The sequence below is a fragment of the Solea solea genome, chromosome 13 (assembly GCF_958295425.1).
Source record: "Solea solea chromosome 13, fSolSol10.1, whole genome shotgun sequence".
Classification (NCBI taxonomy): domain Eukaryota; kingdom Metazoa; phylum Chordata; class Actinopteri; order Pleuronectiformes; family Soleidae; genus Solea; species Solea solea.
The window spans coordinates 19767367-19794320 of record NC_081146.1 but is presented as its reverse complement, the minus strand read 5'-3'; the positions used below and the strand labels follow the sequence as shown (position 1 = coordinate 19794320).

General features: G+C 42.1%; 1 protein-coding gene across 2 annotated transcripts in view; it reads right to left on the bottom strand.

The window, feature by feature from the left end:
- LOC131471111 (low-density lipoprotein receptor class A domain-containing protein 4-like) overlaps nt 1–26954 on the bottom strand; it is a 189525-nt gene that overhangs the window by 150153 nt on the left and 12418 nt on the right. The window contains exon 2 of one of the 2 annotated variants that reach the window (XM_058647421.1): nt 12188–12269. The gene's annotated coding sequence lies outside the window, so the exon portion shown is untranslated. The remainder of the gene's footprint in view (nt 1–12187; nt 12270–26954) is intronic. The other variant, XM_058647420.1, reaches the window with a different exon arrangement.

The window sequence follows — 26954 nt, the reverse complement described above, 5'->3', positions numbered from 1 at the left end:
ATCTGTGGGAGTGTGGTGAGGGAACACGGAGGACACAGGAGCAGGAGAGGAGGTAAAAATGCACAAGGAGGGATGGAGGAGTGGCAGGGGGTGTAATGGAGCAACTGGGGACTCTTTTATTCTCCGCTGTGGTCGTGTCCCGACAATGACCCTGTCATCAGTGTGGTTGCTGTCAGTATATGTGTATGCGTATGTGTGTTACTGCTTCCGACAGGTGTTCGATATTGAATCCTGCTACCTGACACACTGTGGTTTGACAGACTCACAACAGACTCCTAAACACACACACACACACGTAAGATAGTTTAATACTGTGGTGGGCATAATGAAAAATGACTCTGCCATTCCAGGGATGAGTACATTTGACTGAGTCCACTTTATTCAGGAGAGTGCGTGTGAAAGTGCGTCAAAGGGGATCGAAAGTCACCTTGAATGGCTTTTTTCTCCTCGTTAATTGCTATTGATCAACAGGACTCCCCTGACTTTTACAGCAAATCAAAGATCCTCCAGCTATACCAACAAAAACATAGGTGAAGGAGAAATAGTTGGCCTCTGCAGATAAATTCAATTAACCCGGGAGCTGAATTAAACATTCATGAACATTTGAGATGTGGCATTAATCAATTGTTCCATGACTACCTGAGGGGCACTTATTAATCTGCCTCGCTTCTCTTCATCTCTTTAGCTCTGGCAAATCATCTTCAGTGCAATTAAACACATCAAAGGAGCTGAATGCTGCGGGTTGTGGTTTGTGGATCCGTTCTTCTCCTCACAGTCATGTGGACGTCTCCTGTCAGCGGAGGGGGGAGGGGCGACTTTCACACAACTGTTGCACCACACCAGCAAGCTGCATCATCTCCAGCTACTTTTGCAGCGTATATGTTTTGTCCACATGGCTGCACGATGCGCCATGATGAAACTGAATTACTGTCACACAGAAACCTGTAGTTATGATGTAGGTTTCTCTCGCTGCTGCACACACGAGAAATCACCATAGTGTGTTTAGGAAATTGGACTTAGCCCTCCGGTTTGAAAAGCATAGCCTGGGAAGTGGGAATGGAGGTAGCAGTCAGCCACCAGGGGGCAGCTTTACTGAACTCAATTTGAGTTGAAGTCACTGGGAAAATTAGTCTACTTCTACGTCTACTGGTAATAACATCCGTATTAACCTTTTCTCTGAGTTCATCATATCAGGCAAGCTTTTTAAAACTGCCTCTGTAGTAGTTCTTCTACAGGGTGAAAACAACATTGTTTTCTTGGTTAATAATAATAACGTTACAAGTAATCACTGAAAGTGGGATACCTGAGGCCGAGATGCACATTAGGGGGAAACCTCAACCTAAAGAAAAGACATGCATCTCCAGGAGAAAGAAAAGGGGAAGAAATAATTTAACACTATTATGATTATTATCCATTCATCCATCTTCTACTGCTTTATCCTCCACATGAGCGTCACGGGGGTCGCTGGTGCCAATCCCATATATATCTATATGTACATATACATATAGATATATATATATATATATATATATATATATATATATATATATATATATATATATAACATATTGTTTAAATAAGAAGAAGAAGGTGACAGTGGGTTGTTTGCCTCATCCTGACACTGTGACCATACCTTCTTCCTCATCTTATTCTCTCATTCCTCTCCACCACTGCTAGCCCAACCCCCCACCCCCTCAGCTGTTCCTGCTGTCCTCCTCTCACCCTCACCCTCCTCCTCTCCACCGAAGAACAACCTTTCCAGCAACAAGCCTCATTGACCCCTGCTCACCTTTCACTCCACTCAAATTGTGTTGTCTCTTCTCTGCCCCTCAGTTTCCCATCTCTTACAGCAAAATAGGCCTGTGTGTTTTTTAAGAGGCCTGTGTGTGTGTTACCTCTAAAACACTAGTGGAGCATGACAAACGATTGGGTTCAACTGACATTTTGTGTGCTGTGGTGTGTGAGGAAACCATGCAGTGACTAAAAGCAGCATGACCTCAAAAACACATGTATCACACACACACACACACACACACACACACACACACACACACACACACACACACACACACACACACACACACACACACTCACTCACTCTGGTTTCCTTCCTAAAATCCAAAATCTCATGCCTGGTGGGCAAGTGAATCACAAGCTTTGGTCACACTGTCTGTTTTGCTGTGAACTATGGCATTACAGTGTTTAATTTAGGCCTGGACTGATGGTGACGGCTTTGATCCTTAGAGAGCTTCCGTCAGGCTGAATATTCATGCTCGCATGGCCAATCGTTCTTAAAATCAACCAAAGTACATCCTGTCTGAGTTTTTTTTTTTTTTATCGTCTACAGCTCTGTCCCAAAATATAAAGTGTCTGTAAAAGCCTCTCGATACTTTTTGTGCTCCCCGTCTGCAGAGAGTTGCGTATGTTTTCCATTATATACTAAATCGTTCTAAAATGGAGGTCTGTATCAGTCTGTATCAGCATTCCACACATCACAATTGTACAATTAAAAAAGAAATTGTACAATTAACAACTTGCAAAGGCTTCAATTTAATTAAATTATTGTCCGGCAATTTTTCAAAAAGTATATATGTTGATGGTATCTCTGACTACATCTCTGAGTGCTACCTGATGCTGAAACATGTTTTTGTCAAATGTCATAAGAAAAGAATAATTATGTATTGTATGATGATAATGGGGGCGGGACTAGATAAGCTTTTGCTCAATCAATCAATCAATCAATCAATCTCATGTGGTAATACTCTATCCATCTATCATCCATCTTCTACCTTCTTGCTGTACGGCAACCGTTTCAAATCCACAACAAAGTCAAAATCGTTATTTCATAATTTCACCCACGTTTTCAGCTCTCGTGACAAGTTATCTTCTGAGTAGGTAACTGTGACCACATCACTATAAGTAACACATAAGGTGTCACTGCCCAACACCTCATATACCAAAGAGTTCAGAACAGGATGTGCCTCCTATCAGCAGCCAAAACCCTGGACTTTTCTGTTCTCCTGCAGTTGCAAAAATAAAAATAGATAAACTCAAGCGCGCTCTGCCAAGTTATCGGCTGCATTCTGAATGACAGGACAAATCAACCCTTTCAAAAAGGATACGATGAGGATGGTGGAACGCTTCAGCAATGTCTGCCATCTCCGCAAAGGAGATAATCTATTCCTCCCTGCACAGAAATGCATCATATTTATGAAAGTCAACCATAAAGTATGGGAGAGAGGGAGAGAGAAAGAGAGACAGAGAGAGAGAGAGAGAGGGCTCACTATCAGACATTTGGTTTCCATTTTTTTTCCTTGTAGGAGTTGCATGCATTGTCAGCAGGCAGGTTCAAATGTAGATCTGATAGAGCCAGGCAGGAAGCCAGTGCACGGAGATGCTTTTGCCAATCACTGTCATCATATAACACACACACACACACACACACACACACACACACACACACACACACTGGTTCTGTGTGAGTGGTTGAGTAGTGAAAAGATTTGTGTTGCTCTCGTTTTTGCAGTCTGGTATTATCAGAGTTGTCAGGGAGGCAGATCTGCAGCACAAGGGAACGTGGCTTGAGTAGAAAACAGTCAGGAAGAGTGTGTGTGTTTGTGTGTGTGTGTGTGTACTCTTAAGGTTAAAAACTTGGGAATCTTTACCTTTTCCAGATACAATGAGCTCAGTTTTGATACAGTAGGGAATCAGACACCAAACCATGTGGCTTTACTGAACACAAGCACATGTTTACCACATTAATGTATATCAATATTACCAGGTTTAAGAGTCTGCAGCCAGACCATAATGCCTCAAACCAAGTGATACTCTCTGCATGCCAGCTCTAACAATGTCAAATGTTGACATCCAGCATCCATTTGTTAATTCTGCTAATTGACACTAAACTCCCAAGTATAACTGAGCCCAACTGGTGATTTCATATGTTTATATGCATTAAAAAAGTCCAGAGTTTACAAATTAGAGACATCTAATGGTGGGACTGCAGATAGACTGACTCTACCGCCTCCATTACCCAAACATGTCAGGGACCAACAGTGACCTTCAAGTTCTAGAAGGGATGTCGTTCCTCTTCCCTTGTGTAGCCAACCATTGATGTTTGCAGCACATTGTTTGTGCCATTCCATCTTGTAGAGTTTGAAATATTAATACTCGGGGGGGGTTTGTTCAATAAGATGGATAGCTGGTCTGCCAAACTTGCTGAATATAATGCGACCATGCTTTCGCCGGCAGTGTTAACATTTAGCCATGTCCTCTAAAGTAGCACTTAAACTCTCAGTGGTTTTAGGCCCGTCCAAGTGTGCCTTGTCAGTAATTATAACCGGACAGCGAAGATACTGACAACTTTTACCATAGGTAAAAAGGACCGGAATAATTATCCCAGGTAATACTAATCCCATGCACATAGACCAGAATTAAATATGTGCCTAAATATTAATAATATCCTGTATACAAGTAATTTTCTGCAAATTTTCAAGCATCCAGTTTTGCACTAGGCAGTTGGACAAGTTTATGGCAAACCTCTGGTGTTTTCAGCATATGACGGACACCATTCTGAGCCAAAAGAAGGTCAAAAGCACTTGTCAGAGGCACAGGACTTCTGAATACTTCAGATAAGGGCCTATAGTTGCGTAAGCACCTCTTCCCAAATGGTAGAGTTATGCACTATGTTCTCAAACTGCCCCTGAACTGTAAGTTCTCCCCAAGTTCCCTGAAGTTCTGTGTTGAAATTAAACACACCGTTTTCCTCCCTTGTCCAGTTTCACGTTTAAGCTTTTGTCGGCGCCACGTTAATGTGCATGTGCATTTGTGATATCAGGAAACGGCGTAGCACGCACAGGTATCGACATACTCCTCCCACTTGAGGTAATTTTAGTGAGATTTCTGGAAGTTAATATTACAAACTAATCCTGTCCGAATACTGCTTAAGATGAGATAGCACACGTGAAGTTCGTTATTCATGTTTGAGCCGTTCACTCGTTTCAAGGCTTTACTGTCTCGCAAATCTTAGCGAGAGAAAGTAATTATTTATCATTTTAGCAGTTAGCTGTCGGCACCTTGGTGGAGGCAACAAGAGTCCTCTTCAGAACTGAAGATGACCTGGATCACTAAAACCTTCACAGACAATCATCATTTTAATTTACTTTCCTCATGTTTTCAAGAGCCGAGTTTTCAAGTGTGGACACAAGTGTATAGTGTTTACAGTGTTTTGTTCGATGGGCAACGTGTTAAAACACGCAGTCGTGATACAAGAATCCAAACATGCAAGAATCCCAGAACAGCTCAACAATTCACGTTCTACACGTGAAGATTTATTCACTGCGCGTTCAAAAGGCTCTGAGGTTAGCGGACGTCAGAGACAGTAGACAGTTCAAAGGTTGCCGTTATATACGTTTTTTTCAAATCCCAAACTAACGAACCCTGCATTTCAAAGTCAGGGGGGAGACGTAGCCACAAGGCAAAGCTATAAATCAAACCGACTCTCAGTAGTAAATTATAGTGTCTCTGACATGATTGAATGGGGGTTTACTCTAACCCAACAGGTTAGACAGTATCGCAGAGTTACAAATCTTCCTGTGATAGTTAAATGTCATACAAGTTGGTCTTTGATAAGTGCTAATTCAACACCGTGTTTGGAGGAGAAGAGGTCCAAAAAAGGAAGTGGAGGACGAGACAGAGAATGCGACATCACCAACGCACTCAAAGGTCCAGTCTCTGAACGTTCATAGTGCATTGTTTATAACAGATTTCAATGAACTTATCTTTCTAATACTTTGGTCCAAAAACACCCTGTAATACGACCTAGTATGTGGATAAAAACACGTTTTTCATAAAAAAAAAACATAGCACCACAAGGGATTGGACATATAATAGCAGAAAAACATGAAAAGAGAGAGACACACACACACACACACTGGGGCAGTTAATAAATATTCATGAATATTAGAAGATCATTTGTAGGATGTTGTGTAGGTTTATCATGTTACACTGCTTTTTGCAATCACAGCAGCTCTGGTATTTTACAAGACAGAATACTTTCCATACTAGACACTAAGTGCTTTAAAATCACACCTCATACCTAAGTGTTTTACCAAACAAGACCCTTGGCTCCATGGCTGGAGAGCAACTTATCAGTCAATGTTGAATACATGCAAATATTAGAAAATAAATACATTCATAATATACGTCTTAAGTGTTTTTAAATTCATAATGGAAATGGTTATTATTCTACATTTTTGTCAGATTTTGTTGCAAAAAAACAACACTTTTTGCCAGATTTGATGACATTTAATGATCATGATCTAGCCAGAGCCACAACCAAATGAGGTTCTGCCACATTTGTATCAGGCTTTGACCCCGATGAGGTTTACCGGTCCCAAAAAAGTCAGATATAGGTCCTAAAGAGGTCACAAAAACAGGTACAGAGAGAGAGCTTTGCGCAACTACTCTTCTGAGGACACTGCATTGACTGTAGACAGTTAAACAAAACATTATCCCTAACCTCATCCGTAACCAGTTACTGCCAAACACTAACCACCATTTCAAGTTCCTCAAGAGGTTGTGCCTCATTAGGACACAAGAGGTCCTTACATGGTCAGAGTTAATACCAAAAAAGGCTATTGTGGTATTGGAGTGTGTGTTTGTGTGTGTGTGAGAGAGGGAGCGTTTGTGTCTCTTGCACATGGCAATTTATTTTTTTTCTCTCATGTGCTGACTGCACTGTCTCATAGTGGCTAAATGAGCGGCATGGCTCAAACCACAAGCCACCGCTTCATGGCTCGTCAACAATGGAAAGGACGGAAAAAGAGGATATTCATCGTCATTATACAAGCGACGTTGCAACCTGTACAAATGTGTCTAACATTCACGGAGTCTAACACGCAGAGAACCTCGGGAGTCAAACGCAGCACCTTCATACTGTGAGGCAAAGGTGCTAACCACTACGCCACCATGCCACACATCGGAAGACATAAAAGGAAAATATGGAATTATCGTGCTCACACGCCCATGGACGACACAAACAGAGTTAGTATATGTTTTTTAACCTATGCAGTCAGGATGCTCATGATTTAACCGATTAATTGCAGTTTTTGAATTTGTAAGAGAGAGGGGAGGATGAGCGAGATATGACGTGATACACATCTGTCATCTATCAGAAACTGACCATTTTTATCATCTACAATACATTTTAGGACTTTGATAACAGATCTGAGTGTGTACAGAGAGCGTGGAGAGCAGTGTGGACAGCACATTTGATTAACATGAGTGCCGAACTGAAATGAGCACAAAGTGGTGCTTATGCATGCAGTGTGACAGCTGTTATGCCAAATCCCCCCTTATTATCACATGGTTATTGTTCTTAAACCCTGTAACTATTGGTTTATTCTTGATTCACACACTTTTAGAACTGCAGAAAGGTCATGAGAGCAGGGCAAAAGTTCCTCTAAAAACATCTGGTGATACAGCAGGAATTAAAAAGAAAACACAGATACTGTGAGCCTTGCATCATGTATAACTTGGTTATGAGTTTGTTTAACTTGCAGTGGTCCTTTGATTCACTCCCCCGTGGTTTACTAATCAACTTGAGATACATTTTTAATAGCAGCTCCAACCTGTAGGCAGCCTATTACACCAAGATACGTCCACAACAAGTCATTTAGCCTTGCCAGACGTCTCCGATACAGCCCTCAGCGCCCCTAATAACTGGAACTCTGTTTCCCACTGCTACCATTCCTCATTCAAAACAGTGAGCGATGCTAGCTGTAGGCTAGCCGCACACATACTGTGACCCAGCCAAAGTGTGGAAGAAACACACACTTCTCTAAACTGTGTTAGGTAAAGAAATCAGAACACAAGACAACATCAGCAACAGCCGGATTAAATCCAACATGTCTGTTCCTGTTATTAGCAACACAATGTCCATTGAACTTCACTAAATTGTGTTAAACCTAGAAAGAAGAACGGGGGAAAACCTTCCTCACCTTTTTTTTAATGTTCCTAAATGTGTTGACTCTCTGTCTTTTCATTTAAAAGTGGGCTGCATTATTTTTTCCACTGCCGCTGCTGTGTTCATTCTAACCCCGCTAACAAACGACAGCAGATCCAGTTTTATGACAGGTTAATAGGGGCTTTGAAAATCACTTCTGGTACTGCTGCTGACTCCCGATTTTTAAAAGCACCAATTTCTGCATAGAGTGTAACTGAGGAACTATGGCTTTTGGTTTTTCATCTACCTTCTTTTTGTGTTCCTCCTGCGGTTCCTCTGAACAGCAGGATTTGAGGAACAAACTGTGCTTAATGGACGAAGGAGGCAAGGCTTAGTGAGCTGAGCTGACAGGTGCTCAGGTCATAGTCAAGAGCATAATTAATGGTTTGTTTTGATGTTTCACGGCAAAATCGAGATATGCTGCCTTTTCAAAACAGCCCGAATGAGCAGATGGGCATTTCAAGCAAAAATACTTGGTGAGTTTCCCTGGAAACTATTTGACAAACATTAAACTGACTTGGAGAAGCGCCTTCTGTCTCTTTAAATGATCCCCAACTGACTCATTTAGGGCCCTATGATATGGAAAACGCACACAGATTTAAAGAATTGAGCGATAAAAACTGTTGGTCAGAACAGAGGGGATGTTTGTTCGTGAAGTCGTGAAATTAAAAATAATATCAGGTGATATGTCGGTCCCCGAGTTCTGAGTCATCGCACACAGACAGTTGACTGGACCCGTAAAAAATACGAGCGATGACCACTGAGCCTCCAAAAGCTCATAAGAAGAACAAGGAAAGACAGCTTACAGGAGCCGCTATAAAGCACAATTACAGCTACAAGCACGTCGGCAGATTCAAGACGAGAATTTGTCCAGGACCCGAACCTAAAGCAGGCTTTCTCAAGATCCCTTGCTCCAAGTTAAGTCCAGTTATGAATGTGTATGTAATGAATCGTAAACTGAATCAGGTGTGAACAGTGCGGTTGGTGATCAGAAAGCAGCCTCACTGTCATGGTGCAGAGTGAATTTGGAATCGTATGCCTCTCTGCTGCTGCATAAATATCCGAGTGCTGTCTAATCAACAATAGATCAACACCGGGATAATCGTGGCCTATATAGCAGACTTTATTATTTATTGGTCTAGCTATTGTCATCTTTGATAATATCTTCTTATTCCTACTGAAATGAAATTTTTACCCAGACATCTCTGTATGGGAGCGCAGGTATAAATTATAGATGGAAGGATGGATGGATGGATGTGTGGCTGTTGGCTGTGCCATTTATTCAATTTTCATTATTCTAAATATTGATATCACTATGAGCCTTCACAGACACTTTTTTTTTGTTACAGTCTAATGCAAATACACATATTATACTTGTTGCAGCGCACTTTTCATGGCTGAATTCATAAAATGTATTCAATAAATACTGTAGGACCTGAAGGCTGAGTGGTTATGCTGCGTGTACATTAAGACCACGGCTTCCACAGCCAAGTTACAGGCTGTGTGATTATTATTTAACAGTAAAATCATTTTAATGTGAACTTCACCTGCTGTGGGAGTGAGTGTGTGTGTGTGTGTGTCTAACAACTTACTTTAACCCATAGACAATACTCATCTCTGATATATATATACATATATATATTAAAATCAATTTAGTTCAGGGGCCACATGCAGGGCAATTTGATCTCAAGTGGGCCGGATCAGTAAAATAATAGCATAATAGCCTATAAACAACAAGGACTCAAAATGGTTCCCTTTGTTTTACATTTAATTAAATATCCTTTTACAAAACATGTTATGAACAACCTAAAATTTTACAAAAACTATTTTCACAGTGGATCTACAAAGGCACAAAACATTTAGTCACAGGTATCTGGAACTGAAAAATATAGTATTTAGTATAGGACATTTTCACAAATTCATCCTGCGGACTGGATCGGACCCGAAGGTTGGCTGGTTCTGGTCGACGGGCCGTATGTTTGACACCCCTGGTGTACACTGTATGTCTAGAAATATGGAATGATTTTATATGATTCTGTCTTATCACTTGCCATGCAATAAAAAAAATAACTTTTTAAAGTCATAACTTTATTTTCCTATGGACCAGATCAATCTCTCTCTCCAGATGTATACATATATATATATATATATATATATATAAATATATATATATATACTGTATATATATATATATATATATATATATATATATATAAATATATATATATATATATATATATATATATATGTATATACATATATATGTAAAAAATCTGCAATTGAGTGGTGTACAGTAAGTTATGACGTACAGCAGTTTTATCATGTACACCTACAGAATCATAAATCAATAAGTGCCTCATACTACTCTTATTAGCTGTAATTAGAAGAATCTAAACACATTTAGATCAGTGCCATGTTGAATTTTGGCAACCGGTGGATGTGAACTGCAACTAGACACCACGATATCTTTTTTCCCCGACAGTCAAAAAACAGTGACTGTGTGTATTGTCACGGTTGATAGTTATAACTAATGGGCCTCACTTTATCTCAAGTGCTGGAAGAGACAAGGACTCGAGGGACATTTAGCTTCAGTTCATGAGAAATCCTACATATGGAGTATTTGCATTGTACTCTCAACGCCATACGGACTGAATATCGGATGTGCACCGCCACACGCGGATATCACATACACAAGCAGCAAAGGTTTTTTTCTGTGGTCTAGACATGTGGGCAGCATAATAACAGAGGAAGGCAGAGGCAAAGTGACAGTGTGAGGAAAAGAGGGACTGAGACGGAGCGAGAGATAATGAGAGTAATAAGAGAAAGTGAGACAGTGGCAAACAGAGAAGAAGTAAGAGACAAAGGTGGGTGGGAACGGACAGATAGGGTGGAAGTTCAGCTCTCACTGTCAGTATAAACATAAGGCTGTCACTTTTTATTCCATATCTGAACATTCAAACAAATGAGGCGGACAGGTTTTGACTCAAACATTATTAGTCTGTTTTAATCCAAGCTGTGTTGCAACTTTGTTTCCTAAAGGTTTTATTCCTATGCATTCCCAATTACATGGCTCACAGGGACATTATTAATAATAATAATAATAATAATAATAATAACAATAATAGTAATAATAACTTTGGTTTATAAAGTGTCTTTCACGGAACCCAAGGTCGGGTAGGTGCTGAATGATTGCTGCTGCCTTGTTGGTGAGTTTGTTTCACTTAATGAAATCAGAACAAAGAATTTCAAACACGTCACAAAATAACACATTTCAAAAAGCAACACAAACTGCATTCCAATGGCAAAAAGCTGTCTAACAGTGAGATGAGGGGGCAAACATATTCTTCAGACGGCGCAAGGCACATGTCTGCCTGTCTCCGGAAAGTGCATATGTAAGACGGTGACTACACTCACCGGCAAATAGGGATGGGTATCATTATCGGTTAGTATCAGTATCGGTCCGATACTAGTCTAAAATCAATGGATCAGATATCGGAACGATAGAAATGTGAAATCCGATACAATACAAAAATCCTTTGGGAGAACAATATTTGTTAGACAGTCTTTGAAATGACTCGGCACAAATGTGTTATTAACAGCTTCACTAATATCGGTATCTGTAGATACTCGATTTTTTGATATCGGTATCGGACACAAAAAAGTGGTATGGTCCCATCCCTAACCGGCAAACTTGTTTTGGTGAACCCATTCCAACGATCTAATCGATTCAAGACCACTGATTTGCAAAGACTGGGTCAGTTTTGTCATGATTTATATTGTGTATGTATATTCTGATTCAGGTCACAATGGTTTGCCATGTTTTAAAAGTGTGTCCCCGTATGGCATACTGAAACTGCTGATCTACGGGGATTTTCATGTTCATCCATCTTTATAGAGTCTATAGAGAACGGTTTGAAAAAGAGAACATATCCAGAGAGAGGTACAAGTAGTTCTCTGGGGGAAAATACCTTGTTGATACCAGAGGTCAGAGGAGAATGACCAGGCTGGTTCAAGATGATAAACAGGCACTAGTAAGTCAAAGAACCAGAGTAAGCAGAACAAAAACAACAGAAAGACCACACCAGCCACATTATTAGGCACACATACAGTAATACCTAAAGAAGTGGTGGGTGAGTGTATGTGTACATATCTCATACAAAAACATAAAAAAAAAAAAATTACCTTCAACACTTACAATTAGACTCTAGTAGCTGCAGCTGTTGGCTCCGTGGCTTTAGTGACCTCTGTCCTCACCATTCTGCTCCTGACGGACAGACGAGATTGACAGTCAGACACACGGACACACAAATCCAGTCAACCTGACAGGAAACAGTGCGATACGAACATATTTTGACATGTATAGATAACGATACGACAGCGACACCTCGGGAAAAGAGCTTCCGTAACCATGGCATCGCGATGATCGAGTTGAGCCATTGTTTTGTGCACTGCGCTACATCCACACTTCCCTTTATAATAGAGGATTATTGCAGCCGTCGTCTGTGACTGATCTGTGATTAGCCATACTGTACTTAGTGAACTCCAAAATAAAGAGAAAGTTGTGTAAGAGATGAAAGTTTATTGATTGAACATGACAGACAGCACGAGGAAGACGCCCAAGGAGACAGAGGGCGAACAAAGTGCATTTGCTCGCAGATGAAAAGGTGGCTTATGGCTTATATGCACAATTTAACCCACTTTATATCTGCAGGCTTTGCATCTCTCAGACACTGCCACCTACACACACACACACGCACGCTTATATACAACAATATTATTTACGTGAAACACCACAACTTAATGCTAATGGCCATTAAATAGCCAAGGAAAGGAGTAGTAGTCGTAGTAGTAGTGGTAGAGAGATAAGGCTAAGACACATAGTGAGGGAGGGAAAGAGAGGGAGCAGAGGGTGACATAGTACTGCATTGCAGTAGTAGAACTGACAAATGTTAATACTTTGTGAAGCCGGGCCCATGTTTGCTGTGACGATCCTCCGAATTATCTTAAGGTCCCTTTCCCTCTGAAGATAATAATGTATGACCCAGTGGAGGCAGAAGGACACTTGGTCAGACACATTATGGCCTCTTTATCAGTCTGTAAGTCTGCCATCGTATCTCAGTGCCATTTATCATCGCCGTCACTGTGGGAGATAATAATGCACGAGGAGATGAGTGTGTGTGTGTTTATGTGCTTTATGGGCTATCTGTCGCTCTGAGCGCGACGCTGATTTCGGCGGCGATGAAATGTGTTTTAATCTCGTCGGGGGCGACTGGAGTGTCGGGAGGTGATGATGATGATAACTTCATGTGTATCGTGTTAATTGACAAAGTTTACCAAGTGCTGGAGGAGCCGGAGAACGAGAGGACACAGTCTCAAGGTCACACGAGCAAAGAAAGGGATTTTTATATTGTCATAAAACAAGGGATCTTAAACGCAGAGGAGGAATTGAGGCTGAGAGAGACATTTTAGGTGTTTTTTATATTCCTACTCTGCACTGCTGAGACAGTCAGCAGCAACGTTGTTTACTACATGGCCTAAAAACTGCATCTCTTAACAGCTTTTAAAAAAAAAAAAAAAAAAAGTCTAATCCTAAGTATTCTCTCTAACTTCATGCTGCATTGCTGAGAGACTGAAAATGGGAGGGAGAGACGGACGGAGATGGGAGGAGGTGGAGAGAAGGGCAAAGCTGTGGGGACACTGCTGCATCCAGTCAGCCAGTACAGACAGACAGTAAGTCAGTCAGTAGTCAGGCTATAGCTGCCAGTCAGTCAGTGTTGCTGCAGCAGAGTGGTGCAGTGCCACACTCTCTCCCTCTCTCTCTCTCTCTCCGTCAGTCTGTGCTGTTCTCTCACTGCTCTCTCTCTCTCTTTTTGCTCCTCATCATCCATCCCTCCCTCCTCTGATATATGTTGTCCCTTCTTCCTCCCCTCTTACCCTCTGCTTTTCTTCTCCATATTCATATCCGTTCACTTCCTATCCCACCTTCAACTCCTCTCATCTCCTCAGCATCCTCCACACCACCACCACCACCACGTCCCGCCTCCATTTCCACGTCTGTCCTGTACTCCTCCTTTCCTATTTTCTCCTTTGATCTGCTCTCACCTAAAAGTTTCTCCTTAGTTTGTTATTCTGTCCCCGTCGTCTTCCGAGTTCGTGTCAAAACACCTCCACTTCTCCTGTCTCATTTTGGTGCATCTGGTTCAGGATTTTTTTATTTTCACGCATTTTTGGCACAGACAAGTTAAGTGATTCATGGCCAACTTTAAGCTGAATCATTGGTGCAAAACTGTGTTCAGGCTATATATATATATATATATATATATTTTTTTTTATGCTTGACTGAAGAAAAGATGAAGGAAAATAATGGGAACAGATTCAATGAATACATCATGGTGACAATGCTCTTTAAATCACATTATTTCAGAGCAGCCAGGCTTGAGGGCACCTCACGGAACGGCAGGAGCTGGAAAGATTTGAGCCAAATTTGGATGGTTTCGCGCTGCTGTTTGCGATGTCGTCCTTTGGCTTAACTTTTGTCTAACTTCTGTGGAAGTTCCCGTCTGTTTCTGCTATAAGCGCATCACTGATCACTGTGAGAATATAGAGCCATTTAACATGGATTTAAACTTAACTGAGGGCAACTTTAAGAAACTTTACAGCATTACATGAGCACATCACTAAGCTAATTATATTATAATCTTTAACCCTTTGGTCTGTAAGATGTCACACATGTCATATCAGGTTCCATAAGTAGATAGAAAACTGTTTGACATGTTTCTAATCTTTCACTCATCTTTGATGGGACTGAGGGATCTTGGTGTGGATTTGTGTTCTAATCTTCCACCTTGTGTTCTCTCTGAAATCGATCCGACTTGCATCGCTTCGGGATCAAATATAAATCTTCTGCTAAAAACACACATTTTTCATTTAGGATTTTTAATTAGTTTGTGAAACTCTTCACGTGAGAGCCATCAATTTAAAAAAAAAAGAAGAAGAATTGTTTGAAAAAAACAACAAAAAGTACAGGCAAAATTCCCAGTTCCAGAGACAGAACAGACAACACTGTCCAGTGTTTGGAGATGGAGCTTTGTCAAGAGGGGGTGGGATATCCCTTTATTTCCAAAGTGAAGGCTGCTATTGCAAACTTTTCCAGACTTACAGACTCTAGCTTTAACAATATATATTTATTCTGGCCAACAATTCCTCATTTGGCGACTCGTCTCAGACAACCTCCCTGTTTGTTCTCTCTCTCTCTCTCGATGTCTTCTTTCCTTCCCTCACAGCCCTGACTCCTCGTCTCCCCCTGTGCTCTTCAGAGAGCCACTCTCTTCTCACCCACTGAAATACTCATCTCTCCTCTCCCAGGGCAGGGATCAACTGCAGCCCATTTCACACATGACAGATTGTGCTGTATGCCAGTGATGTATGCATGCTGCTGGAGGTGGCACTACTGATGGGTAGCAATGGAGATAGGGTAATGAACAGGGAGCCCCCGTACGCACAGGAAGAGTCGCTGCGTATGTGCCTCCATGACAAGCGACAGAGCAGACTGAAGTCTGAAATCTGAATTTCAATTCTCTATGCCGAATAAATGCAGTGAGATTCCACTCATACACTGAGAAATATTCTGACAAAAAAGAAGAAAGTTTCAGGAATGTTGCGCTATTTTCTCACTGAAGTGAAACAGCAGACAGAGACACAGCCTGATGTCTGTATGTGCTCATTTCCTCCAAGCAGGCGAGATGAAGGAAAGTGAGTAAAGGGGTCATAAAGTTACAGAGAAAACAGCAAGGAAAGAGAGAGGGGGAGAAAAAAAAAAGGAAAAAGTAAGTAAGTGGGAGAAAACATTACATTTCTTATAGAGAGCAGGGGGTGAACGCAGTTTACAGCATCCAATCACACGTGAATCCAACAGAACACATCTGCTACACGGAGAAAAAAAAGTTTAATAGCTGAAAAAGTTTTGCTGTGTGTGTGTGTGTGCGCTTGTGTTTGTTACTTCTTGATGAGTTTTTCTGACATGAACACCGACCTTGTCAGGACCAGCAGACCTCACTGAGACCAAAGCCTGGTCCAAATGAGGCAGAACTGGTTCAATGGTTCAATAAGCACAGGCTGCGGACAGAGACGTACACCACCAACATCATCATCATGTGACCAGGATGTGAGTAAGGGACGCACAAGTCTGCCATGATGCCGTTCATCAGATTTAAAGATAAGGATGAACGAAGATAAAAGCACAACGGACGAGTGTAATTTCGTAAATTAAAAAAAAAAAAAAAAAAAGACTGTATCAGACTGAAATGATGGATACTGCAAGGTTGTGATATTTGTAACAGAAAGAATAAAAGCGATATCGAGCCATCCCTAAGCTTTACCTCCTACACACAACTTATTTAATTTAAGATAACAGGAAAACTTCAAAAGTCCCTTATTTCTGGCAATGTTAAGGAAAAGAATGAAAAGATTCCTGGATACACACTGTTTTTGCAGGTCCAAATCAGAACCTAATGTTTCCTCCCTGTCCCATGATCAACCCTTTCACCACGATTGTGGGATATCGGTTCAACACTTCATTACAGTCATGGGTGCAAATACAACCTCCATGAATGACATGTTTGTCATTTGAATTTTACATGGCAATAACTACGGTCTACGACAGTATGTATGCCTTATTCTACATTATGGTGTGGTACAATCCACACTCTGAAGTGTAGCGCTCAGCTATAACCTGTGTAGGGATTCACCTGATATTCAGTTCAGGGCAGATTGGAGCAACACAGACAGGCATGTCTGTGTTCTGAAGGTAGACGGAGTGTGATCACAGCAGTAGGTTCACACCAGCCCATTAAAAAGCCAGGGGTTGTCAACAAAAGCGCACAGCCTCAAAAATAACCTGTTTATCAAACCAGTGTCATCAGAGCTGGAAGACGAGACTGAAATAAATTATCGGGAGCTTATGAGCTCAAATAAATGTCTCATTATAAATAGATTACATTTTTACCTCCGCCAAGGAGGTTATATTTTCAGATGCATTCGTCTGTCTGAGTCTGTGTCTGAGCAGCACGACTCAAATAGTATGGAAGGATGGAATTTAAATGAAAGTTTCTGGAGCTCTAAGTTATGGCCCGTGGAGGAATTAACTACATTTTGTTGGTGATCTGGACAATACATTATATACACTACAGTATCTGTTTGAATTCAGGTGTTTCAATCAGGCTTTGGGCTCGGCCCCTTATCTACCAATGAAGGACAATCTTAACTCTTAAGCATACCAAGATATTTTTAACAATGCTATGTTTCCATAGGAAGACCTTTATTATCTAACATGATTGTGCCCCAGTGCACAAAGCAAGGACTAGAAATGGTTTAACAAGTTTGGTGTGGAAGAACTTGACTGGCCCACACAGAGCTGACCCCATCGAGCCCCTTTGGGATGAACTGGAACAGAGATTGTGAGCCAGGTCTTCCTGTCCAACATCAGTGCCTGACCTCACAAATGCTTCTAAGAAGTGTGGAAGCTGTTATAGCTGCAAAGGGGGGACCAAGTCCTGCATGTGTATTTGAATATTAGTCCCTGTTGATTGGTCTGGCGTCAGATTACTTTTGTCCATATAGTGTTTATCTGGATTCAGGACTTGCGAGATAGGGTAGTGTCATGATACAGTGGGAAACTAAGCAGCCTTGGCAGACGTTTGCACCCTCTGCGTGTTTTCACCAAAATATTTTCATATCCCAAATTTACCTAATTTAATCAGCAGGTTTCACTGTAACTAATTACTGCACTATAACACAGTTAGTTCGGTCTCCGCATCACCAACCACATTCCTGCAGCCACAGGTGAGTTGTAAATCTATGATAAATTGTAATCATTGAAATTTTGCCTTTTCCCCGAAGCTTGGACAGAAACCCGGTTGAAATCCACCTGCAGACAGAGGAGTGTTGGCATGCAAAGTGGCACTGCTGTAGGAAAATTGGCTGCCAGGCAGACAGGAAGAGCCAAAGTAAGAGGACAGAGTGGTCCGAGTATCTCAAGCAGCACAGTTGCTCTTCAGGGCCCAGTGAGCCACCATCTGTCCCAGGGCTGGAGAGGCCAGGCCAGGAGACCAGCTCCCCTGACAGTTAACACCATATGCTCCTGCATAGAATGTGCATGCACAAACTGGCATGGCCCAGAATGGCATGGCATGGTCTGCTCCGCACCAAACTGAGCTGACCTTATCGAATCAAATCTGATTTAAAGGATAGAAAATGTCATGAGAGATGGAGGCGAAGCACTCCACTGTATGCGGTCCTCAAACGAGGCTTGAATCAAAGGCCTCTTGTTCTAGAACAGATTGGCCCATGACATAATAGTAGCACGATATAATATAAATATACTCCTGTTAACACCTAGTTAATTCAATTTAGTGTCTCCAATTAACCTAACCCTTTAACACCTAAGCCTTAAAATGTCTGCCTGGCCTTTGTTGCTTATTTTACCCATAATAGGGCCAAAAATGTTCTTTGGGTAAGTGCTTTTGCCCATTTTTCCAGAATACTTAGTGGTTAGCACTCTTGCCTTGCATCGAGAAGAATCGGGTTCGAGCCCCGGTTGGAACAAGGGCATTTCAGCATGGAGTTTGCATCTTCTCCCCGTGTGTGCGTGGGTTTTCTCTGGGTTCTCTGGCTTCCTCCCACAGTCGAAAAACATGCAATGTGGGGATTAGGTAAATTGGACACCCTAAAATTGACCGTAAGTGTGAGAGTGAATGGTTGTTTGTCTCTGTGTGTGTGGCCCTGCGATGGACTGGCGAACTGTCCAGGGTGTACCACGCCTATCGCCCGATGTAGCTGAGATTGGCACAGCACCCCCGTCTTCTTCGTTGTCTCTTCTGACCAAAACAAGGGGACGCCACCAACAGGACCGGAAAATGTTGTGCTCGAGGGAGTATGCACAGTCAGTGTGTACTGTCCATGTGACCTCAAACTGGAGGTGGTCTCACCTCCATCTGTCCGTGCAGACCATCGTGGAAATGGGCTGACCACTACATTTTTGCAGACTTCTGTAGGACGAGTATCACCCAGACCAGACCCATCAGCAAATTTGGGGTTTTGTCGCCATAGCTTCAAACATTTATTCTATTTCACAGTTTCACCTCGTAGTCAGGCAGCATCATGTAAAGTGTGGGTAAGAAAAATTGGAATATGCTTGTGTTATGCTTAATGTCAGGATGTCATGAGACATCCCAGATGTGTGCGCTGTTGTCCACTACGGCACACTGTGAAAAGTGTGTCCGACACTGTTTCACGTTTGGACTCTCGTCGAGCTTATCATGTTGTCTGAACCTGCGTTATAGAGCTAATGAGTCCCTCCGCTGAGGTGGAGGAACCTGCCAGATATGCACCAGGAGTTTGCAAATCAGCAGTTGGAAGAGTTTATCAGCAATTTACACATGGCAGAAAACTTTTGCTGCAATGCACACTTTGGATTAAAGTCACACAAGCTTTAGTTACCTGGGGCCTCAGTGTATAGTGTACTGTACAGCAAAATAACTATTCTCAATGTTATTACTCAGGGTGTGAGCACACGGCAGCGTGGCTGACAATTTAGACCAGAAGTGAAAGCCAGGTCAGTGGCAGTTTTCACTCCTACAGTACATGAGTGCTCATGACTGAGGAGAAGTGTTGTGGTGTAATGATGGAGAAACTACAACCCATCAGATACAGCACCTGGGTTATACTACCAGGAAATAAACAAGCTGGAGTGCACATGGAAGTGCAAATGCAGCAACCAGGACAATGTCCGGCTGTGTTAGATGAGTTTTTAAATGTCTTTAAATGTCAAAACATTGATGAAATCTGCAGAGAGGCCTAAAGATTTTGGTTCACAAACGTTGCCAGTGTATGATTCCACAAAGGATGCATGCAGTCTTAAACACAGGAGAAGGGAGGGCAGTAATTTTAACCTATGAAATGATGCCTACAGCTGATAATTCATTGAGGGAAAAACTATTGCGCTTGAATAAAAAAACATTACAATGTCATTATGTTTCGAATGATATTGCAATTGCTGTATGATTCTCAAATGATCTGACATTTGATTGAGTCTGTGTAAAAGCAAACAAGGTTTCTTTTTTTAGAGCAAGATTTTTGGGGGTGGAAAAAAAATCTCTGCAGCACTGCAGTATTTCATTAAAATGCTGTTTTGCACACATTTTTAATAACCGTGTCTTTTGATTTGGATATTGTACTGGTCATATTACAATTTGGACTGTTTTTATATTCATTGTGCAGCCTTCTGTATGTAATATACAACTAACTGCATGTGCTATATACTATACATCTATGTCATGGGCTGTCTGTGTGTTGGTTAAATGGCTGGTTGGTCATTTAATGTATTACTAATTAGGGTCTTTGCATTTCATATAAAAGATGACACCGTTTTGTCTCTTGTATGCTTAATGTGTGAGTGAATGTGGAGTGTCATCATGACTGATTGGTGACAGCGCATGAACGCAGGTAGATGTGAGTGAGCAGGACAGGAGAAGAACAGAGACACGGAGAAACGCAGTGAGACACAGAGACGGGAGATGAGAGGTGCAGCGACAGCAGATACAGGGAGGTACAGATGGACACGCAGGCAGCTAGACTGGAGGATGGAGCGTTCTGGAGGCAGGCAGACAGACAAAAACATAAAGGGGAGGCGACTGCCAAGTCACCCTGCTGCAGGTCTTATGATCTGCTCACGTCACGCACAGTGTGAGACAGGAAGACTGCCACTTCCTCAGTCTGCGGCACCACCACTCCTGACATTCACACCAAAATCACACCTCCCTCCACTTTACACTCACTCCCCCTTCATTTCTGCAGTAGGGCTGCACAAATATCATATCACAATATCATTGCAGTATCAACATGTGAAATATACATACAGTATCACAATACATGCATGAACTGCAATGTGTTAGTTTCGTTAGGTCAAGAACTTACCACAGAGGTGGATGATTATTTTTGTTTGATTTTTTTTCAATTTTCTCCCACTTTTATAATCAAATGCAATGATTCATATATTTAATATCAATTGTTTTGAAACACTAACTCTGCCCAACGCTTGATTTTGAAAAATGTCCCTACCCTACATACCTCCATGCATCTATGTCTGCCACTATTTTGCCTCGCCAGATAGCCCCTCGAATTAAACATGGTGTGTCCCACAGCACGCCAGTGAGTGAAGCTGAGCACCTGGTAATCACTCTCCGTTTTCTGGCTGCAGGGATAAGCCAGTGAGCTCTGGTGGCCAGTTTTAAATGCCCGGAAATACTCTTCTTCCTTATTTTCCTGATTGATTGGACGATTGACCCCCATAGTGCCACCACAATTTCCAGTGGTATTGTTCCGCTTTTTCCATAACCGGACAAAATGAACACAAAGTATGGATGAAAGGCTCCATCCGTACCCGTGTATGGGCATTAACCAGGTGCTGCTCACACTGGGCTTGTGACAGACCTACAGCTATAGATGAAATGGAGATGCCACATGTATAACTTCAACACTTTACACTAAATTGTGAATATCTGCACCTGGATTAAAAATTAGAGCTCCGGGCGTCACCTGACTTGGTTTTTATGAACCACGATCAGATGCGGCAAACACGTACAGGACAGGTGCTGGATTCCACCTGTCAAGAGTTCCCTGTGCACTTCAAATCCACAGAGATCAACCGACATATCACAAAACCTGACAGAGTGAATATATCTGATCCTTCTAATGCCCCCGGTGTGCTTTTTACGAGTTTGGAAACAGCCGGAGAGGACATTACTCTGGACCTGCAGTATCCTGACATTTTCAACTTCCTGATTAACTGCCATTCATTTCACTCCAGAGAGTCACTAGTTTACAAGAGTCTGAAGGGAAACCAATGGACGCGATCTGGCTTCGTGACTCTGGAGTCTACTGGCTAAAGATAGTGTTGTTGTCACTGGAAGGGTAAGTGTCACGTTAGATAATAATGTAGCATCATTTTAGCATAAGCAAAATTGTAAATATTGTTGTGTTAACGTCGCTGTGCAGACTAACTCTTGGTAAATCTAAGTCTAAGTCTGCGAGCTAACCACAAAATCCTTTGCTTGTTAGTTCCCATCACTTTGTCTTCTTCCACTCGCTGTGAGCTCGTTTCACAGCAGTGATTCACCTCCACCATCTCTCTGGATCTGTGGGGATCCGGTAAAATGGTCTCCCATTTGCCTGTTTCTGACTGTTTATGCATCCCGGAGCACCACAACTATCCATCATCGTCTCTTTTATGATGAAAACAGCCAGCGATGAGACAAGTTTTCTGACATACTGCCTGATTTATGGGTTGCCTTGTATATAGGTCTATTGAGGTGAACACCATTGTTTTCTGCCAGAGGGCAGTTTTGTTATTTGTTGGCTGGTTATTTATTTATTTTTTTAATCCAGGTAGTAATTTGAAAGTGCATGTTATAAGGAGGCTTTAAGATGTTTTTCAGCGTCTACAAACGGTGTGGGTCCCTGTAAGCGGTGAACCCAAATCAGGAAGACATTAACGCTGTGAAATGATGTATTTGAGGTTGTTCATATCTGCAGCTCTACCCCACAGTCAGTGTAGTGTCATTTTAATTAGTTATTGTTATGTTTGCCCTTAGTTGACAGCTTTAGGCGACAGTTTGATGTCAATGTGAGCGTGACAAGGGTTGAATCATCTTTGCCAATATCAGTCCGATTGAGCCAGGAGGCGTATTTCCCTCTCTGGCTGCCAAGATGTGTAAAACCATGTCTTCCTGTGCTTGCTGAGGAGGCGGCTGATAGCAACCATTCTCACCACTGTCACCAGATTCTGTACATTTAAAAAAAGCTCTGGTTTTGGCCTGACTTTTGTCTATTGGGGGTCAAATTCTGTCTATCTTTGGTTTTGAGAGGATTTATATTTGCCATTCATATTGTGGGGAGGGCAGTAGACATACAGGGTGATACAGCTGAGGGGGGAAGAGACACATGAATGAAAATGTAAACAAAATGCTGTGGCAGTAAACAAATGTGTATATTTAAAGAGAGTAGCGCAACTACTTGTTTTCAATTTCAGGTGGAGGGTTAGTCTGCTTTCTTAAATAACAGCTTACTATTAAACGCATAATGAAATACAAAAATACCTTTGAAGTCTTTCCACATTATGGAGCATAAAATATAACATCCTCCTCTCTAACCTCTCTGAAATTCTCGCCTCTTAGAGAAAGTTTCAGTGAGTGTGAAAACTAAGTGCTGCAGGCCTGTAGGGTAAACAAGGCTTTACATATCACACACTTGGAGAGGAACAGTGAACAGTCAGACTTATTCATGAAGCAAGTGACCTTGGTTTGTGTCAAGCATATGCAAAGATATGCAGAACGATGAAATAAGAAACACAAAATTAGAATTTCATCTTCAGTTTTTGCTCTTCCCATGCCGCAGACATGTGGTGCTACTTTGACATGTTATCACGAGTGTCACGGGCACGTAGTGCAGCTTTCTGCTAATCCTGACACTGAGGATCGGGAATGTGAATTAGTGATAAAATGACTGAACACGCTGAACAATGTGCTCCGACTTACAACCAGGTTTTCCACAGACATTGTGACATTCGTGCTTTTTGTTCGGAAACTCCTGCAAAGCCAATCATCGGACAGATCCATCTTAAGCTACTCGACAAGTTCAGCTGAGCATTCAGTAAAAACGGCAGCAAAGCTCTTAGTTCAGATTCACTGAGACATAAGAAGTTTGAAGATATTGTCTGTTACAATTAAATATCACCAATTCTACAACATCAGAGAGACAGACTGAGAGCAAAACCAAAAGATGAGACAAAATAAGCAGAGAGGAAATTCAGATGGTGAGCGAGTGTGTACGTGTGTGCGCGCACATGTGTGTATGAGATGTACATTCCAAAAAACGTGTTGCAGACAGAGGTGTGCACACACACACGCACAGTTCCACGCGACAGATCGGCTTTTATAGTCCTTGGGATTTTATAGTGCACACGCTGTTGAGGAGTGCACATCCCCCTGGTGGCACTAAGCTCATTTCAGCCTCACTGACAGATTTATGGCATTTCCATAACCTCATATGTATGAATGTGTGACTGTGTGCGAGGGCGTGTGTGTGTGTGTGGTGTTCGACTTCATGTCCCAGAAAGCACTGTCACAGTTGGCCAGGTGCCAACTTCAAAACAGTTGGCAAGGCAAGATTGCAGTGCTTTGCACAAACCACTGGCATCTTTCTCTCTCTCACACACACACACACACACCTCTATAAAACACACACACACACACACACACACACACACACACACACACACACGCACACACTGCAGAGGTGATAAGATTCTCTTTTCCCAGTCCATTAGTAAGTTACGCCATTATCTCCTGTTCTAAGCTACAATTCAGTAAGCCAATGATTTAGCTACCTCATTAAGGTTTACTGTACTTAATGGCCATATGTGTTGGAATACTCTTTTTTTTTCATTCACATAAAGTGGAGAATGTTGATGAAGAGATTGTGTGTACTTACAGAAGCTAGTGGAACAGCCATCATGACTTGACCCGTGCTCAGAGACCATACAGGTATTATAATAATAAAGTGTTTGATGCGTTGCACCTTTAGAGTTGGTCTTCGTCATGGCAGTGGTTATCATGCAGGAGTTACTGACGCCTTCTTAATCATCTTGAACCAGTCTTCTCTCATTCTTCTTTGGCCTCGGGCGTCAACAAGGCATCTCCTCCAGAGAACGGCTGTTTTCTCATTATCGGTGCATTCTCTGTAAACGCTAGAGATGGTCGTGCGTGAGAATCCCAGCAAATCAGCAGACACCAAAATACTCAGACCAGCCCGTTTGAACTCTGTTTGAACTTCAGCAGGTCATCTTCACCTCGCCTGCACACCCAAACGAGTTGCTGCCATGCGATTTGCCGATTTGCATTAAACAGCAGTTTAACAGGTATGACAGGTGAGCAGTGCAGTATGCAGCTACTGGCACCAAAGCTGAAGACAGATGTCATGTCATTTGTTGCACATGTCTCCATATTGTGATGGTTGTGGTATAAAAAGCACAGCTTTAGAATTTCTGCTGTTCTTGAAGACTAGTTATTATTAATAATGTTTAGCAGAGGTCACGAAATGACAGAAAGAACGAGACTGCTGATACAAGTGGCTGAAATGAGTTTTGCCCCCGTAAGGTGTATGGGCTCAGCCTTCTACTGGAGGTCTTCCAGGCACATCCAACAGGGAAGAGACCTGGAGAGAACCCCAGAACTCACTGGAGGGAATTACATTTCCCAACTGGCTTGGAAAGGCCTCGGGATTCATTAGGAGAAGCTGGAAAGCACTGCTGGGTGGAGAGAGAGAGATCTGAAACACCCTGTTTAGCCTGCTGCCACCACATACTGGATTTATGCAACACAACATTGCACTATTTTACATCATGTGCTTTAAGTCTGAAATCCATAACTTCAGACAAAATGTTTTATTTCACAGTTTGTCAGTAACGTTAATTGCTTTTAAATATATTACGGCATTCTTCAGCACAATGTAGATAATGGTGAGTAGGTCGGAGTCTACGCTCATGTTCTCATCCTTGCTTGCAGGATTTCACTGGAAAGAGCTGTAGCTTCTTTAAGTTTTTTCCGCGATATCGTCAAACATGCCACATCCCAAAGCATGCAAGTGAGAGAAGCCGAGCGCCTGGAAGTCACTCTCCATTTTCTGACTGCAGCGATGAGACTGCGAGCTCCGGTAGCCAGCTTTAAATGCCTGTATAGATTCTTCTTTGTCATTTTCCCGACTAATTGGACGATTGACTCTATACTGCACGATTGCAGGTGGTATTGTCCGTCCTCGTAAGCTCTCTTGCAATGTGCAGGACAAAGTACGGACAAAAAGCTCTGTCCGAGTATGAATGGGCCTTTAGTGGATTCTTGTGGAGACAAGTCCAGACAACATCCATTTTTTTTATATGATTTATTGATTCAATCTATAATCTTTAAACACACGTCCCACCTCAATAAAGTTATCTTAAATGTGACATTTATAAAAGAATGTTCCCACATTTGTTATGGTTAACAACAAGTCACAACATTAGCATTTATTTGGAATTCTCTTTGCTCTGATTTGTTTTCAACCAACTCGCGTGAAGGAAATGTTTGGCTCTTTAGCAACGTAACGCTCCATTACACTAACTCACTGAGCTTGTCTCTGTGGTTAAAGGGTGAGCGCCACACAACAAGTGCACCACTCAAACGACTCACATGAGTGGACGACTGTGGCGGTGGAGCAACACAACCATTTAGTTAGTGACACAAACACTTGCCTGGAAAGGTGTAACCCCTCCACCACCAACAGTCCACTGTCATGATGACTTCAGGGTGCTGCTCGCTGCACCACCCACCTGCCACCACTAAGTGCAGGATGTAAACACACCCAGACTCTTTCACATGGCGAGAAAGGAAAAGCAGACATGAAAAGGAGGGAGAGAGAAAGAGAGAGAGAGCAACAGGATGAGAGACTGGAGGAAAACAAGTGAGTTAGTGCTGTCCCTTGGTATTCACAGACTCTCACTCTGGATTCAAAGCCAGGGAAATGTCCCCAAAGGTCTTGGCACTGACTCTGAGGCTTTTTCTCCGCTACACCAACACATAACCTCAACTAACCCCCCAGCAGCCCTCTCCACTGGTTATGTGCAAAAAAAACATTATATCTTAACACATACAGAACAACCCTGTACTCAGCCCTCACAACTACAGGCCCAAAGCCAACACTACCTCGAACCTAATTCTGTACAGAATCCTAAAACCAAGTCTGAACCCTCACACATCCATTAAGGGGGTGCAACACAACGTGAGGACTGGCTAAAATGTCAAACTGGTCTTGCTAATCCCCAACACTTATAACATGGCTGCTGGTAACAGTTAGGATATTT